The sequence below is a fragment of the Cataglyphis hispanica genome, chromosome 10 (genome assembly GCF_021464435.1).
Source record: "Cataglyphis hispanica isolate Lineage 1 chromosome 10, ULB_Chis1_1.0, whole genome shotgun sequence".
Taxonomy (NCBI): Eukaryota; Metazoa; Arthropoda; class Insecta; order Hymenoptera; family Formicidae; genus Cataglyphis; species Cataglyphis hispanica.
In genome coordinates this window covers 1,141,042-1,161,477 of record NC_065963.1, presented here as the reverse complement: position 1 = coordinate 1,161,477, position 20,436 = coordinate 1,141,042, and the positions used below count along the sequence as shown (strand labels likewise).

General features: G+C 35.6%; 1 long non-coding RNA gene across 1 annotated transcript in view; it reads right to left on the bottom strand.

The window, feature by feature from the left end:
• Positions 1-19,913, bottom strand: part of LOC126852308 (uncharacterized) — a 47,555-nt gene extending 27,642 nt beyond the window's left edge. The window contains exon 1 of the long non-coding RNA XR_007687811.1: positions 19,424-19,913. This is a non-coding gene — a long non-coding RNA (uncharacterized LOC126852308). The remainder of the gene's footprint in view (positions 1-19,423) is intronic.
• Between the last annotated feature and the right edge of the window lie 523 nt (positions 19,914-20,436).

Here is a 20,436-nt window from a genome sequence, read left to right as displayed (position 1 = left end):
AGGCTTGACGCAAAGTCGCGCAAGATACGACGCGTAGCGCAACCGGAAGATGATACTGATGCCACAAACAAACAATACGTGGAAATGAGTATCAAGTTTTTGGAAGATCGCCTGGAAGAATTTGAGAAAAACATAATCATGCTCGAGACGAATATGCAGACGCGAATATGCAGACTACAAGTAGTGGTGGATGAGATACAGAAAATGCTTCGATATGCAGCACGTGCACAGATTACATCTGATTCGACGAAAGATACATAAATAACTATACGTAGTGAAATTAGTATTATTACGAATTATGCCTTGATTAAATATGTCATGGAAGACCTCTGAAAAACAGCTATTCGTGGAAGAATTGCATGCTCCTACGAGAAAAAATTTTCCACGAAGACGTGTCATAGTACGCGAATACGACGATTTATGGCAGGCCGACGTGATCCATATGCACGATTCAACAAAGGCTACAATTATATACTCAAAGTTATCGATGTGTTGAGCAAGTATGTGTGGGCTGTACCGTTCAAGAGTAAGAGTGGAAACGAAATGTCGGAAACGATCGCAAAGATAATTCGAGATGATGGAAGATGTCCAAAAAATTTTCAAGGGAGTGGAAATCCCGTAGCCAGAAGATCTTACAAATATGAGCTACATCTCATCTACAGCTAATCCCGACATACATCTCGTAGAAAAAGTGATACGCAAAAAGGGATGAGGTTTATGTGAAATGGTTAGGATTTGATGCAACACACAACTCTTGATAGATAAAAATAATATATTTTAAAAATGTAAACAATAATATTAAAGATATTTTATACAAATACTATTAGGTAAAAATATTCTACTTTTAAATATAAATGTATACTTAACAAAAAAAAAAATAAATTTTATTTACAATAAATATAATTTTATTTAAAATAAATATAATTTTATTTACAATAAATATACATGATTTTTATTTACAACGGTATTTTGTAATGTCCTCATGGTAGCGTATCAGAGGTTTCGGGTACGATATACTGCTTGTCATTGTACTTAGAGCAATTTTTGTCTCGCGAATAGTGTATACTTCGTGTAATTTAGATCTTATACAAGACTGCTGACGTGTTATTTCAATCTCTTCGTTCAAACACCGCGTGTAATCGTCAAATGTTATCGTTCTCGCGACGACTCTTGTCGCTGAGTCTTTTACCTTTTTCATGTCCTTCTTGCCATCTACTCGCAACGCGTATATTTTTGCCCTAAGAGCGACAAATTCGGTTATGATAGCTCCTCATTATTTTCATTCTTCATTAAACCGATACCTTTTTATTCACAAGCGGTATATGCATTGTCCACTGCATAATCGCTCGTATCGAATTTGTCAATGTTGCGCTTTATATTCTCATATACATCTTCACACTCTATGTGATATAGGAGACTATCGGTGTCGGTACATGACTTTACATTTCCCTCGATATAATGGTAATCGTGGTGAAACTCGTACAAACATGTCTTGGATATATCGAGGATGCACATGCCGACGTAGATTGGTTTATTGAATTTCACTTCGAGATTGCGCAATTCAACGGCCAAATTTTCCGAAAACGCTTCTACTGTGAAAATTACGTTTTGCGATCATTGTCTCCGCGCCATATCTTCCCAATGTGTCACGAGCTTAATATTAACATGATTGCGCACTTTCCATCGTTTTGCCAAATACCGCGTTATTCATTAATTTGTATAAATTTTTTTCAAAATAATTTTTCGCGAGTGTTCGGAATTGTGTATTAAGTTCGATATAATTGCGAAGTCATGCAGATTGTGAAAACTAATATTCGATGTATTTTTGTAACGTGAAGTCCGTGTCGCGTGCATTGCTGCAAGTTGCGATAGTGTATTATGTAACGCTTCTTATCGTATAAAGTAACGAGCAGCTTATCCTGCCGCTTACCAGGTGGTTTGTCGCGTGTCAGGCAAAACGGTAGGTCAGTGTGCGCATCGTGAACATGTTGCGATACTTGATCAACTCGATCAACTCGAGATCAATTTCGAGGATATAGCCTATAGGCGAATCGAGCGCGATTGAATATATCAAGATTGGATATGTTGTCAATCCATCGAAAATCTGCATAGGGCAAAGGTTGACACATTGCCCATCCGTATAAATTATTTACATCAAAGTACATTAGATACGATGAAGGTTTCGATGGATCGTGCGACTGCATGTACTTGTTATTAGCATGCGCGTATCTGCCGGAACATTGACTCAAACCGCCGCGTATTCCCCGTTCGATAAATAAAACCATGTCGATATCTGTAAGTAATTCGAATGTAATATTTGTATGTTTCAACATGGCTTCCCACGTGTATCCGGGAAGAGTATAGTAATACGCGGGATCGAGCTCATAACTTTCGATACAACTTCCACGGAAATTTTCAAAAATATCTGCTAATAACAAGACATTCGTTTTTAAATACAGATCGCTGTATTCGCCCAGCATTTGAATGGAGAACAGCCTCTATACATTCTCGGCATGCGCGTAATCGCTCTTGGATACTGTGTCACCGATCAAGGAACTGTAAAATGAATCGCAATCGTGGTGGTAAACACGTATCTTCCAACCTCCTACGAGATATTTCCATGTATTTCCTAACCTGTTGGTGCAGTCAATATATTCAAGTCAATATAGTCCTTCCGTGTTAATAAATTGAAATCATGATCGGATAATGCCAAAAATTTTGAGTTTGTCTTTATTCAAAAAAGATGCCAATTTGTCGAGACTGGTTGTAAGAAATTTATATGAATCGATAAAATACAATTTAATATGATTTTTCTCTTCTGCATGTTTAACATTTTTCGTAAATGATATATATTTTTCTTTTGTTATCGGAAGTATTTCAATTTCACTTTCGAACGCTGTAGCTATTTCCTTGATAATTAAATGTGAGTCGTAACCAGATAAATTATTGGAATAAAAATAAAACTATTGAACCATAAGAACTATACCATATTATACCATAAAAACCAATTATACCATAAAAACTACTGAAATGCAAAAAGAGTTCTTATAATTTAAATTGCAATTTGAATGCGCGGGATCTCGATACCGCCCTGACAGATAGCAATGATCGCGTACGCGTGTATCGTCTTGCACGAATAGTTTTCCGCATATGTGGCAATGAGTCGCACTATTCAATTTTCCCATTCTTCACGCGTTAAATTTACTATGGGGACATTAATGGTTAGAATAGTCTTTACACGCAATGCTAAATTTTTAAGTTCTTCGACGAACCACGCGATGCAATCAGTTCTGCGACGAGAATGATACGCGGATAACGCATCGTCATATGCACAATGTACATAATAAGCGATACTAAATACTAATGATGTTGGTAATTTTTTTCTTCTTCCATCTTCTCCAAAACGCATTCTAAGTCGGCGTACACGACAAAAGGAAGCCTCTCTTTCCTATTGTAATTAAACGTGAGCCACTTGTCCTTATCGCTCGATAATCGGATAGCGCAGTCGTTCATCTCTTGACAGTCCACCGTATGTGATTGCAATTTATCCTCCGATCCAAAGTAATGCAAACATCTGTAAAGGAAATAATTAATTTTTCTTTCTTTATATTTAATAAAAAACGATATATAAAATATACGTACCGATCGCAAATATGTTTTCTGTGATTTTTCTTGCTCAATTGCGAGCTCACGAGTCTGGATAGATTTTTAATCCATGCGAAATATCCAATGTTGTTGTTGTCTTGCACGTACAGCAAGTTGATGTGTTTATCTCTCTTTAGGTCATTGAGACGTAGCGGGACAATGTTTTTTTCCTCGATACTATATACATTTATGGAGATATCGTTAGCAAGCTGGAATTTTTTAATTTGATTCATAGTCACTGGAAACTCAATGTTCTGGAGATTCAGTACTGTCGTATAATGTGGATACGACGATTCTCGATCCACTTTCAATTTAGCTGGATGTAGAGCGGCGATCACTGACCACGCGAAACATACATGTCTTTAGATTGCACGTTGATCACCGCTCTCTTTATCATTATCTCCCGCGATAATTTTATGTGGCAACCCGCGGGCATAGGATTATATTTATTTATATTTACAGTCAAATCGAGTATTCGCGATAATGTCCACCCGCTGTCGCGTTCCTGAAATTCTTCGAGCGATGATAGAGTGGACTCGACAACACTCCGCTCGTACCACTCATGGAAATCGGACATGCGAAAGAGTTCATACTTTCTCGTATTGATACTCTTATTTGCGCGCTTATCACCTGCCACAAATTCACCATTGAATACAGTATTTACTTTTACACTAAAATGTTTTTTCATCACATTTTGCACATGTTCGACCACAATGTCTTTAGCATCCTCGAAAAATTGACGAGGTTCGATGTGATTATGATTTATAATCGCGCCAGTCAATATGCGACTCTCGAATGCCGTTTCGATCTCCTGCCAAATCATTCCATGTTGTCGCGTACTGCATCCCGCACCCGAGTGTACAAAACATCTGCGTAACGAGTTCTTCAATCCCTCGAGTCGTGCGATTCGGGCAATCAGTGATTGTCGAAACCTGATCGATAATCGTGGACGCTTGATGCGACTTTGCTCTTCCAATAATTCGATATATGCGTCGCATCGTTGCTCCCACGCAATGTACTCCTCTATGGAATTCATCCATGCATATTGCTCATGCAGATTTTATTCCACACTGTTTTCCGTCATATTTCCAAATTTATGTTAAAAATGTTTGCTAATAAGATGCGCTTATTACGGTTGTTGTCTCGGAACTTGTAGCAAAAGTACTGACAGGGTGTACCTCTTTACCATGATTTTATATTCTTCAGGTACGTTTTTGACTATTGTTGATTACATTTTTAACCTTGACGAGTATTCTTATGTTTCATGATTTGTCTCGTACATTTTGACGAATATTGCATTTTCTAGAGATGATGTCAGATCTCAAGTGCATGCAGCTATCCTATCATATTATCCTTTTACTAAATAATTTCGCGGTTTGTCACGTACATTTTGGATATCTATGAACGATCATTATGAAGCAGCAGCACATCGGTGCTTGAAAGATATATATTCAGCTAAATCTCACGCGTGGGAAGTGATGTCATCCCTGGTGAAAAAATTACTTGTATGTTAACACGATTTAACCTTGATGATTGTTCTTATGTTTCACGATTTTGACACAATCGTGCAAGATCTGGGGTGATATCATAGCGAAGCAGACGCACATCGGCATCTGAAAATTTTATATTACATTGCATTTTTTTGTGCATTTGGCTAAATCTCACACCTGAAGGGTGATGTCATAGCGAATAGCAGTCGTACATCGGCGCTTATAAATTGAAAAAAATATCGCGTTGGCAATAATCCCCACCACATTGCAATTTTGCAACGCTAATACATATTTTAAATATGTTCAATACGTTCAGTATTGCATCGATAGCTTGTGTGAAAAGTTTATAATGTATCCCGCTGGAGGAAACAGCATGAACTATTATATTCCGATTCAAGATGATGAAACTCCACCGTATAAGAAGAAGAAATGTAACGAGTAAGTTTTGATTAGTTTAAAACATTTCATATTTTTTCCTTAAATAAATATTTATTAAAATGTTTTTTTATAGCGTTTCATCCGAGCCTCGTCGCGCAGTTCGTATACTTCGCAGAAGATACGCCAACATCATATTTGGAAATTGGAATAAACGTTGGGGCCATGTCTTGCGCGCAATTGGTTCTTGGTGATAACCGAGGCAATAAAATAGTATTGCTTTTTAAAACATGGAAATCGTTGATGCAGAAACGTGTGGACATCGAACTATTTGTACAATCACCTCCGTTGCGGATTCGAGATTTAATAATCGAAGCGATTAAAATATCTGATTCGAATATTATAAAAATGATAATGTATAATAATTCTTTATACATAAAAATACAAACTGTATTATATTTATTTGATTTTGAAAAATGTATTAATCATATGTATTACTGGCTGTGTAAAAATACACATATAGTTAACGAAAAATTTAAACAATTTATTAACATTACGTTTTACAATATAATAATGTTACTAATGTGTGTAATGCGGCAAAAGCAATACTTGAAAATGATATATTTGATAACAAATCACTTATTGATTGTGAATTATTAGCATGCACTGTAAATGACATTCTTTGTGATGCTTGTAATAAATAAGTTATTTTATTATTTATCTACCTGATTTTAATTATTTCTTCCATCCTTTGTAACATAAAGTCGACAAAACTTAAATCTTTTCCTCAACACGCTTTGCTAAAGATGTAGAAGAATAATGATGTAGATGAGACGTGATATTTTAGTTAGGAGGAGACAAAGATATAGAATTAAAATATATAATCGAGAGGAATGTGCAACATTATGCAGTCAATCCTCTTACGACGTTCTTGTCAAATCGAGTACGTTTTTTTATAACGATTTTGCGCGCTATAGATAACCATGAAGTTATTGTGATTGATGATGATAACGACGAAGAAGTGATGTTCAATGAAGAAAATAATTTGGACAATAACGATGCAGATGGAGACGATCAATTAATGGATATTAATAATTTTTTGGATGAAGACCGCATACTATCTGAAGATTCAAACTATGATAATGATGGTAGTGACATCGCAGGCATTAAAGAACGAATTATAAACAGAGTGGAAATAAAGTTTAGGTGGAACTAAAATGTGTTGTATATATTTATATTATACAGAAGAACATGTTAAATTTTGCACGTCATGTTATTTAAACATTTTGGACTTGTTTTCCACATTCATGTTGTGCGAGAACATCAAAGCACACTTTACGAATTGATACTGGACGAATATTGCAGACAGTTGCAGTGCGGGAGGCCGTTGCATCAAATATTGCCGTGCAACATGTGCCCCATTTGCACAAATTAAATTAATTGTATGTATTTTTCCAAATTTATAATACATTAATATTATCATTATTTAACTAATAAAATCTGTTGTTATCTGTTTCAGATGGCGCTTATTATTTATATATTATTTTTATTCTCTATTCTCTTTCCATCATTCTCTATCTTCCCTCTCATCTCTCACATCTGATCATCTCCTCTACTCTCACGTCACGCAAACGCTATCCCTCTCTTCCCCGCGGACCCCTCGCCTACTGATCGCGCCGTGAATTATCCTGCGTGACGTCATACCCCGCGTGACGTCATACACTCCACGTGACGTCATAGCCCCGCGGTTTCCCCTCATCCCCCTCAGAGGATCTGCGTTAGAACCCGCATAGTATCACTACTGAACGCGATCGGATCAAAAATAAATAAAATGGACACTGCAATGAGAAAAGCTATTACTGTTACAGAAAGATTAGTTATAATGTTACGTTTTTTAGCAACGGGAGACTCATACACAAGTGTGCAGTATCTGTTTAAAGTTTCAAAGCAATTAATATCCATAATTGTTCCTGAAGTTTGTCAAGCGCTTATTTAGGTCTTAAAAGAAAACATAAAGGTAAAAATATTAACAGATATTTATTTATTCATACAATTTAAGAATGTGTACGCACAAACGTGAAGAGCAAACATTATATTTGTCAAAATTATGAATAATTACAAGTTTTGAAGTCAATTTAAAAATACATAAAGAGATAAAGACAAAAGATCAACAATAGATCAACAAATACAATTACAATAACAACAAGAACAATTATATTTGTAAAATTATTAATAAATATAAATTTTGAAGATCTTGATGCATATTATAATTTGGCATAGATATAGGGCAGTTGGGAATTGAATTAGTAGTGCTTGAATTTGAAAATGTTGAAGACGAATGTGGACTGAGTATTGTATGATTAGCCAAAAAGTGTATGGAAAGATAATGAGTATTTTCCCATATCAGCTTCAAACAAAATGTTATTTATAGCATGCTTCATTTGTGCTCGTTTTATTGCTATAGCTTCTCAATTTGTTGGTTACATGTTGCAAATATATAGCACAACTATCAGGTGGTATTTCTTTTCTTGAAGCCGATTCTTTAAGAATTTGGAATGCTTCTTCCATTTTCGTGTCGTTTTTCATATCACTTATTTTTTATTTTTTTTTATTTTGGAGGTACTGGAGCCGTAATCAGTTTATTTTCAACTACTGTTGCTTCATTTTAAGATTAATTTTGATTTTCTATAATATTTAATGTATCTGCTCAGAATCTACATTTGATCAAAAAGGATCAATTTCTTGCTCTTCATTATTCTCTTGAAAATAATAATAATAATAATTTTAAAATATAATAATAATTTTTAAATATTTTATTATTTCTAGATGCCATCAACCCAAGAAGAATGGTTGATAATTTCGCAGGATTTTGAAAAATTGTGAAACTTTCCACATTGCTTAGGAGCAATGGATGGAAAGCATGTAGTGTCGCAAGCACCTAAATACAGTGGAAGTGATTTTTTTAAATTATAAATCAGCTTTCAGTATTATTCTCTTTGCTGTACTTGATACTTATTATAATTTTACATACACCGACATTGGATGTCAAGACAGAATTTCTGACAGAGGAGTTTTAAAAAATTGCAAATTATGGAATAAATTAGTTACCAATAATTTAGGTTTCAACAGAATTGAATTTGCCAGAAAGAAGCAAGAAAATACCATATGTATTTCTTAGTAACGAGGCATTTGCTTTGGGCGAAAATTTGATGAAGCTATTCTCAGGTACACATCGTAAAGTATCAGCTGAAAAGACTTTTAACTATCGACTCAGCAGAGTAGTCGAAGGGTAGTTGAAAATGTATTTGGAATTTGTTCAGCGGTGTTTCGAGTATTATGAAAACCAATGTTATTAGAACCAGAGAAAGCGGAGTTAATTGTAATGACGATGATTTGTCTTCATAATTTTTAAAAAAGAAGCAATACTTCTCAATCCATATATACCCCTTCTACAAACTTAGATTCAGAACAACATGGAGTGTTAATAAGAAGTAACTGGAGATAGAGACCAACAAATGACTTCATTAATTTCATTAATTTGAAATGTCTCGCGAAAATCAACATTAAACGCCAAAGAAATTCGAGACAAATTTAAAGAATATTTCACTACGAATGGACGCTTGGATGAAAATGTTAAAAATTATCTTATTGTACTCTACTTAGGTTCTCTGTATCTATTGTAGTTCAGGGTTCATCCTTATCTAATAAATAATACATTCTTTCAAAAGCAAACCATTTTGAAATATATATCTTTACGAGCTGAAAAAAAATTAATTTATGATTTTATTCTCATCAAATATTTAACTAGAACATTATTATTTAACTAACAATTAACTATAAATTATAAAAAAATAAATACCTTTTCCTGTTCCAATATTTTTTTTACCCTTTGCCATTTCTCTACGAAAAAATCCCAATAAACTAATCATTTTTTGTTTTGCTATAACCGTATCAATTTTCAAATTATTTTTTATTATCTCACAAGCATCGAGCTTCTTATTTTTTGAAAAATGTAACTCGTGTTTAGCATCCCATAATAGAGGAAACTTTTCATATTCGTCTATTAATTGAAAAGCCATTTCATTCGTCAACTCCATAACTTTTTTTGCGCTCACGACGATTTAGTTCCGCATATACATCCAAATTGAGCATCATTTTGCACATAAATTTTTTGATAAACCGACAACGATGGATCGCGTTCGTGCGTGCTCAGAGTGTGCGTTGAAACAAAAACGTCCACTAGAGCATTCGTGCGCGCAAAAATGCTTAAGTCAGTACGCACCTTTACATACATACACATACACGTTCTCACACACACACACACACACACACACACACACACACACACACACACACACACACACGCACGCACGCACGCGCGCACGCCGCACGCATTTCGTCGAAACGCCGGGCGTCAACCAAATTTTGCGCCAGCAACAAAGCGTATACATATCGCAAACCACACCGCGGATGTGGTATCACCTCTTCACGTGAACCTATAACGCGATCCACAAAAATGCGAAGCGATTAGGGCTCTGCACTTCTATACACAGCCGCACAGGCCCGCTCGAAAGAAGAGCAAAAATGATGGGCCACCCAAAGGGTCACTACCGCAAGTCCGACATATAAATAGCGAGGAGTTACTCAATACCTCCAAACAGCGGACACAATAAGACACCATGTTTCTGAAAATTTTTGAACTCAAAGAAAAAAAATTTAACTCTTCTTAAGCCGATGAAGAGTGGACGAGAAGACTGAACGAAAACGCGACGACCCGTCGGAAAGCGCACACGAGATCCATCCCGGAGAGGCGCGACTAACACCGACAACAATGACACCACTGCGAAATATAATATAAAAAATAGAATATTACAAGATACTCGTCAGCTGGAATCCAGCCAACAATCCAAGGGTCTCACGGAGTCTGATGAAATAGATTCATCGTGCGAAATTCAAGAATTCCAACATAATCCGGGCCTATACTTTGAAAAAATCGGAGAATTATATTTTATTAAAGAAATAAATTTTATTATGGAAGTTAGTAATTAAATTGGACCACATTAAACAATAGATATGAACAAATATCAAACTATTTACAAGAGACCGAAAAAATGTGCAACACCATGAGATTACAAAATCACTACTATCCGGATGCATGTATTACGCTCGATATAATAGCAAAAAGGGAAGCCAGATATCTTAAAAATGTAATGACACAAATTCAAACAATCTATAAACCACTGACTAACCGATGTAGATGACTTGTAGACGGAAGGCTCGTTAGCGAAATCATTATTCCAAACGATGGACGCGAATGACGAAAAACGTATTAATGAGCAATTAAATCTATTAGAAAATAGGAAACAAATAATACAACACGTAGTTAAAAACCAAATAAAAATATTAAATAGTATTATAGCGTACATTGAAAAGGTAGAAAATATAATAGATCGGAAACTTCTGCAACAACGGGTAACGGTATATACGGAACGCGCCGAAATAAACGAACATTTCATAATAGTTACCGTAGTCATTACAGAACTCATACGCGACGCGGAAAATATAATCGAATATCTAACTTACACACCAAAAGGAAGAATGCATCCGAAATTAATGTCAATAGAAGCAATTATTACAAATCTAAAGGAAGCAACAATTGTAACAGGGACTGTACTTCCCCTTTAAAATACACGCCGAAGATTGGCTAGCAATAGAGGAACATACCACAATAAGCGCGTTTTATGATAAAAGAAATGTTTACACTATATTACAATTTCCGTTACACATCCAAGTTATGACGTTATAAAAGTAATTACACTTTCCTATACATAATAATACATTTATTGTAACACAAATAAATAACATAATTGCCATAGATAAGAAGAAACTAACCTATCTTAGAGTAACGGAAAATGACTTAAGAAATTGTATAAAAGGAGACACTAAGTATACATGTGAAAATGCGATACCGATTTATCGCACGAGTCGGAACGCGTCGAGATACAACTGTATATACAGTCACAACACAATTGCAAAACAAAAACAATAAACTCAATAAATGCGATTTGGACTAAACTACAATAGCCATATAGTTGGCTATACGCAATTAACGCAGACCAGCAAATAAATATACATTGCGATAAGCAAACCGAACGCAAAAGAATTATTAAAAATACAGGAAAAATTTTATTAAGAGGAAAATGTAAGTTGACAACGCCAGACATGATGATTCAATCGACAAAAACCGCATACAAAGTAAATATAGAAACCTATTTACCGGAGTTAAATATTACTCCTACAAAACGAAAAAAAGACATATGACAACGATACTTTAAAAGACGTGACAGTGCATCGAGCGAAGTTAATAAAATTAAAAACTGAATTAGAAAAATTAAACAATAATGTACAAGATAACGAACAAAAATTATTTGCTCAAAAACAATTTGTTTATCCAATGGCAACGAGCAGACTAATAACAATAATTATAAAAGCGATTGTAACATACACAATTATAAAAAACAAAAAGAAGAAAATAAGACAACCATCGGTAAGGATATACGAGGAAAAACCACATATATCTTATGGACTTCCAAGACCGATATTAAAACGTAGTCTAAGCACGCGATTTTAGATAATAAGAAACGATTATATCAAACATTGTAAACGGAAAATGATTGTAATCATTAGAATAAGAAAGGGTATAACTAATTGTAAGAAAAACGTTGTATCCCCGTCTTTTTTTCAACGGGGAGGGGATGTTATAGCTCAACTAGCTATAACAGAATTATTATTAATATTAAATAGTTTAAAGAAATATTTTTTAACACAATTTAGCGAGATATCGCGAAAGGCGTATAATGTTACCAGCGCTGTATGAAACGCTGACGAAGCGAGCCACGCGCCAAGGCTAAGCGATTGCGAAAAGGATCGAACCACTGGAAATGCAAGGAATTTCGATCGAACGATTTTAGCTTGCATTTCGGCCTAACGATACGAAATGAGTGATATAACCATATATGGTCATGTTGCTAAGGGATTCCCTCCAAAAAATCAACCAAACAGGAGGCAATAAAAGATACCATCGCGAATACGCGGCGGACAGTCATTAATGATTGATCATTATTAACGATTGATATCGGACAGTTACCGCGATCAACTCGAGGAATCGCTAGTCTAGCCGCGACACGAATTGTTATTCGAACGAAGTCATAGTTGATCTCGCAACCGTGATCATGATATCAGGCTCGCGCCGACGTAACTATACTGTGATACGCACAGCTGTGACTGACAGGCAAAAGGAAGCGACTCAATATTGAGGAATAAAAATAGTTTATTCAAAAAAACATATCGTTTCCCAATTAGACGGCTCCCAATACGATTTTCGGCTTCCAAGCCTTAGTGGTGAATCCCAAAAAATCCAATGCCTCCCCGCGAGGCACAAGTCAATTAATAAAAAATGTCGCAAAAATATTTTAAATTCGCAAATTCCGCACAACATCCTCAATCAAATGAATTGTTAGAAAGATCACATCATGAATATTTAAAACAATATGCAAATGATCAAAAACAATGGGATAGATGGCTTAGTCTAGCAATGTTCAGTTATAATACTAGTACATGAAGTAGCAAGACATACACCGTACAAATTAGTTGGAAGAATAACAAGAATTCGTTCGAATGAGCTTTTAGCTCCAGAAGATAAAATGGCAAAATATGATGATTATTTAATAAGTCTTGTAACTCAACTTCATACTAGGAAATGCTCATAAAAAATGTAGTATATATAAAATTTAAGTCAAAAAAATATTACGATAAGAGAATCAACTCCTAAATTTTCAAACGTAAGAGATCATGTGTTTTAAATAAAAGGTCCAAAACCAAGAAAGTTTGGAGATCATTATACAAGACGTCATGAAATGTTGGAAATAATAAATAAAAACAATGTAAAAATTAAAATAAAGAAAAATAGTTGAATCATACACTCTAATCCACTGCGAATTTTTCACATTAGAACAAATAATAACTAACCAACAACAACAAAATTGGAAATTAACAAAAACTATAAAATATATATATATATGTATATATATATATATATATATATATATATATATATATAAATAACATCCCTAATCAAAAATTTCAGATGGATCGAGAAACCAGAAGAATAGTTATAGTAGTCTTACTGTTGGGCTTACCATGGGCATACTGAATAATAGGATACGATTGCGGTTTAGCATCCGCTAATCTTACTATCTCATCATTATTAAATATAGAAGAATATTCCTCAACAAAATATGAATGCCACCAGAACTTACATACAACTACTGCAAATTAACGAATTCAAATCTGTAAAAGTTACACAATGCAAGGTCGAAATCGATTGATTAATTCGAAAATGTGGAATGTTTTCTCACAGCATGGATGTATTTAACGGAAAATATGCATATGTGCAAAAAAATATCCCGTGAACCATGCCGATGCATGCATACATACGGAACTTTTCAATTAGCTGGAACTTTTATAACCGGACTTAAATCAAACCAATCCACAACTCGTCCCGTAATACTTGCCGGTCACGAAAATAGGAACGTGATCCGGAGGAACATATTTCGATCCTTATGGAACATGGGCTGACGCCGTTGTAATTAGCAGCATTAAAATCATATTGCAGGATTATATACCGATGTGCGAATAAACACTAATAATCGCGTACAACTTAGATCCGGGGTGGCCTCAGTACCACTTATTGTTCAGACATTGAAGGAGGGGATACCTTCTGGGATCCTATATCCGCAGATACCTGCAAATTTTCTAATTATGGGATACTTTATGAGAGCTATGCTGATAAAATTATTGATAATATAAATCAACAAGTTCAGGTTGTTCATTCCTTGACCATGCAAAATACTATATTTGCGTTAACCAGCAGAAAAAAATATCTAGCCTGTGGATATACTTTTACACGTACAGAGCACCCAAAATTAATAATTTTTAAGATTTTACCTTGTACTGCTATCTTTAACAAACAAACTCGTGTAGTCAATCTCGACTTTTTCACTTATATGAATTCTAAATTCGTATATGTTAAAAAACATTCGTATGCAAATAAATTAATTATATAGAATCATTTTATTATAACAATGCAATCAGGAGCAACAAATATTGCAATATACATTAGCTATAGCCACTCAGTCGCCAGATATTTTTGCATATTACTTAATGAAAGGACTAGAATATATGGTATTACGAGCGGGGGAAGTAGTTTATATAGTAAAATGCGTACCAGTTGAAGTGATACTCTTGTATAGAGAAATGCTACGACCAATTACCGGTACTGAGAGAAAACAAAACAAACTTTTTAATTCCTCAGACCCATATTCTATTACGTCAAGGAAGACAGACCGCATGCAATGCATTTGCTCCTTCAATGTATTTTTTAGACGACTCTTGGTATAAGTTTATGCCAAAAACAATAGATACTTTATCACCAATAATCATAAAACTTTTAACAAAGCTCACATGGAAATATGTTAGCTCTGGATCACTGGCTACTAGCGGGACATACAGAAACTGATTTGGAACAACTGAGGGATCATATAATGTTCCCCGCTGAGAGACCCACCGCTGCTACTAAATACAGTAGCAAGAGGTAATGGGAAGATCTGTAACTTTACAAGAGGGGTCAATTTCCAATCTTTTAGATAAAAACACAATAGAAAAGATAGCCGTATCTACATGGCAGAAACTCTGGAATAAATTCCTTTATTCGGATATTCGGAAATGTCAGCGCCGGAATAATATATTTGAGCATAAGAGTCTTTAAATTAATACTGGACACAATAGTGCATGGTTACCCTCTACATACAGTATATAAATGATCCATATACTTGGTGGGAGCCAGATGGGATTCTCTTACTCAATTATTATTGCATTTAAGACAGAGGCGCCCGCCGCCAACTCGAGAACCTAGCTCTGATTTCTAGCTGTCAGAATCAAGCGATTTTAGCAGAAATCAAGAAAGAATCAGTCATGCTTATCCTTTTCTTCCCATTAAGGAAGCTATCACTTATACATTTCAACTCATAGAATAAAAAGAGTTGAGAAAAGGAAGAATGAAGAAAAAAAATCATACTCTTTTGCTCCATTCTTCTTTACCTCCTTCACCTTTCTGCCCCCTTTTGAAAAAAAAGGGAAAATATTTATTTATTGTAACCGTTTTTCAAATTAAGGCGATAGAAATTATTTCTTTATTCTGCGGGCGGTTCTTCGGCGCTCGCACTTTCGAATATCGATTCTGTGATCTTGCGATCCCAATATCTTTCTCTGTACTTAACACCCAAATCAATTATTGGGCGCCAGGTATGGCAAGCCACACCGCACAAACAAAATACAAACACGAAAAGATTACGGGATCAATTATTTAACGTGACGGAAGCGCTATTCAGCCTAAACAATGTGATAGAGAAGGTAGTTCGGGGAGACGGAAAAATGGAAAAATCGAGAGAATATGGAAGTTATAATAAAAGAGTCAATTGACAGTAACAATGGTATATTAAAAAAAATTAATAAATAATATTTAATAAATAAAAGAAAGTGTGCAGATAATCGTCGGTTTTACTGCGAGGCGTTTTTGTGTTATGGATAACAACAACAATGTAGGAGGTCGATGCGACCGAGCACAAAATATCGGATTACCGCGTGCGTGATCCGATAAAATTATGCTCGGTTTTCTTATCGCGAGGATATTTTGCCTGGCGCAACGTAATCAGGCCGCGATAACTAATGAAATTCCTCAAATAACGGTAATCTCTCTGCACAGAATCGTGACGATTATTCCGAAAAATATAGTCTGCTCGAATTTATACAATATTCTCGCGAAAATCTATCTTAATGCGAGATTTTGATAATTTGGAAGATGTTCTTTCGTCGCTCTGAGTGCAGTATATTAAGGGCGAGATTTCCCATAATTATCTTGAACCGTTCTATATCCGGATTTTCTAGCAAACGTCACATATAATTCTTGACAAATTATTACTATAACATCGAATATTATTAACTTCGAAAAGATAAAATGCGAATGTGGTATATGAACCGCGGCGCAATACGCGATATCGATCCGAATGATCAACCGGACGACAAATTTCCGATAACTAATATTCTCCCGACAATTATTGAATAAATTTCACAAAATAACAAACTAATCTAATTGACTGTCGGTGGCGGCGAGATATATGAGAGAGAGCGCAAATTTTATGATTCGAATGAGCGGTGTAAGCCCATCGGCTTGCGACATACTTTTCACCAAATTCATCAAAAACTAGAATATTAAATGCGTGGCACGACATTTCGGACAACTATTTCGGACGCTGCTCGTTCGAATCATTTATCTACAAATTTTTCGACAATTACTCGGATCGACTGGATGTGTTGGTCCTTCTTAAAAATTGTTCGCTCGTCCTTAGGAAGCCTGCGCCCTCGCCGGTATCACGCCGAAGTGCTGAGCGATCTCCCCTGCGGGAGACACGCTAGCGCGATAAATCACGAATAGGCCACCTGTGGCGCTTCCGTGTTCCACAAGGCCGTCCTTTAAGCCTCGTTGTACTTTCGTCGCTGTTCGGGTGGATGTATCGTCTGTAATTTACCAGGTTTTAATTCGACCGGGAGATGCGGGAATTTCGACAGCATCCGGGTGGCTCTCTTCTCTATCGGGCTGGATGGTTCCTAGAATTGAGCTCCCTTGACGCCCTGTCGCAGAGGCAGGAGAGACTCACTTGCGCACAATACAATTGGACACGTTGCAATTGCGCACTGTGATATTAGACACATAAAGTTGCGCATCGTTCGATTGGACATATTTCAATTGTGCACAATTTGTTTGGACACATTTCATTTGCGCACCGTTCAATTGGACACGTTGTTTTTGGACACAACAGATGTTTTTGTATAATTTAAAATACATGTATACGCATGTATGCATGTATAATTTTGAAATTTTTTGACATTTATTATTAACTTCATTTGGTAAATAAATGTTTGTTACAGTTCGTTTACACAGTTCTTTTGCGCACATTCCTTTCGAGCACATTTCTTTAGCGCATATATCTTTTGCGCACATTTCTTTTGCGCACATTTCTATTGCGCACAAAAGTATTACGATAAAAGTATTACGATACAATTATCGAACACTAAATAATTTTCGAGGAATTTTATATTTTATACTAAAATATGTTAGATTAAGATACAAAATAACTCAAAAAATTTTTAATGAATAATATTTTATTATAGCGTTTTTAAAAGCTTCCGAGATAAGCTACAATAATATGCAATAAAAAGTAGTCGGTTCTATTTAAAAAATTAAAAGAGACCTTCACGGGATCTTCAAGCAACTATTCAAGGTCAAATTAATGACATCATCTGATGTCACCCTCGAAAACATACAACTTTTGTTCGGATCATTTTCCGTGAAAGTGCGTACTTCTGATGATCAGAGGGGAAGGGGGGGTGATCAATTTCTAATTTTTTTCGAATACCCTATATACATATATATAATATATTTTATATATGTATAAAATATTATATATATATATATATATATATATATATATATATATATATATATATATATATATATATATATATATATATATATATATATATATATATATATATATATACATACAGGGTGTCCCAGAATTGGCGGAAAAGTTTTCAATGACAGATTCTTCATGAAATTCTAAGTCAAAAAGCTCTTTACAAAAAAGTGATCCGATGAATAAAATTTGAATGGTGAGGCATTGAAGTTGACGTATGGAGCGCATGAAATTCGCGCGGTCAGGATCAATCAGCACGACCAAGTTTAAGTTCCCCCACCCCGAGGGGGACGTTAAACGCGTGTACCATTACACGGCGGGTATAAAAAGCCCGACATCGATCATCTGTATCAGACCTGATTCTGCTCGAGCAGTACGCACGAGAAATTATCAGACACCGTTCCAAAATCGTCAAAAGACAGGAGACAGGAGGTTGATGTGTTCGTCGAGAATTCTCGACCATCTGCTCCAGAGACGAATCCTTCCGAAAATTTCTGTAAAGAAAGAAAGCGAATTAATGAGGTAACATCTGGCGTACCGCAAGGGTCTGTATTGGGCCCATTACTCTGGAATATAGTCTTTGATGGAATGCTACAAGATGGAGTCGAAAGAGGCTATCGGATTGTCTGCTATGCAGATGACACTTTGATTATGGTCTCTGTAGATACAGTTAGTACTGCAGTCATTAGAGCCAATCTGCAGGTAGCCTTGGTGCTCAATAGAATACAACGTTTAGGACTACATATCTTCCCCCGGCTAAGACAGAAGATTATTCTATTGGCGAAATAAACCACAGGATGGAATATATGTACAAGTGATGAAAGGGTGATGAAAGGGTCCCTGTTGGACGAACACTCAAATATTTCGGTGTGATGCTCGACAGCCGACTAACCTTTAAGCCACACTTTGAATACGTTGAACAGAAAATTGCGAAGATCCATAGAGCCCTAGTAGACTTCTGCCGAATTTGCGCGGCCCAGGAGAGAATAAAAGACGGCTGTACACGAACGTTATATTATCTATATTTCTGTATGTAGCTCCAATTTGGAACGAAGCTTTTATGCATCTAAAAGTTCCCAAAGAATTATTAATAGGACTATACGTTCGATGGCGATACGTGTTATTTCTGGATACCGCACTATATCTTTAGATGCTGCGCTCTTATTGGCTAGAGTTCCACCCACTTATTTGTTAGCTAATATGCGCCGTAGAATATACGACAGAGTGAAAGATTTGCTTAATAACGGAAGATGGTCTCTAAAAGAAGAGAAAAGTGTTACATTAGACGAGGAGTTACTAATGAGTCAATGGGAGTTCTACCTGCAAAATTCCAATTTGTCCGGCGTACGTATCAGAGATGCGCTGACTCCCCATCTAAATCCTTGGTTAAATAGAAAACATGGCAGTTTGTCGTTCCAAATCACCCAGCTCTTGACAGGACACTGGTGCTTTGGAACATATCTACACAGAATCGATAAAGTCCCAATGCCGGATTGTGAACTACGGAGAGGACATAAAAGATTCCGCCGAACATAAGAACCTAAGAACATAAGAACATAAGAACCTTCAAGAATATTCAGTCTGGGTAGCAGAACGGGAAACTCTTGGTATAGCTCTAAACATCGATAATAATAATAATAATAATAATAATAATATAGCGTTACATACAATAATACCTGAGATTCTTGACTCTTCGGAAGCATGGGGTGCTTTTGCGCGCTTTGCTGGTGTCATAATGCATGCCAAAGAAATGGCAGAAAGAGTTAGGCAAGAGTACGAACTCTTAGATAACGATAGTAGTAGTAGCGGCTTGTCGGCCGTTTCTTGACATTAATATATATTAGAGTAGGATCTATGTATAGATTTGTATTGCTGAGTGTAGTATTTACATACAGATTAAATTAAGTGTGGGTTAAGTGTGTATATATATGTACATATGATTATTATTACTCTTAAGTTAATATGTAAGTATAGGTATTAGTAAGACGGCTTATGGTGTGTGCGAGCAGATGCTTAAGTGCATGTGCACATGTTACGGGTATATGCGTCATTCTATTTAGTTATTAAGTCGCTATCCTTAAGTTAGTTAGTACGTACTACTATAAATTGATGGCTGGTTAATATACTTGGTTGTATTTGACTAGCGTAATGAAAAAAATGGGACAGACCCACACTAATTGGCTGCATGGAATATCTCCCAGTGTATATATGTACATAGTAGTATATCTTTGATTATGATAGGTTAAGATAATTTAAGATGAATATGGTAAATACGATACAGTGGACTCGGTTGTTAGAAGAGGCTGCACTCGGTATCATTTAAGGATGTGCTG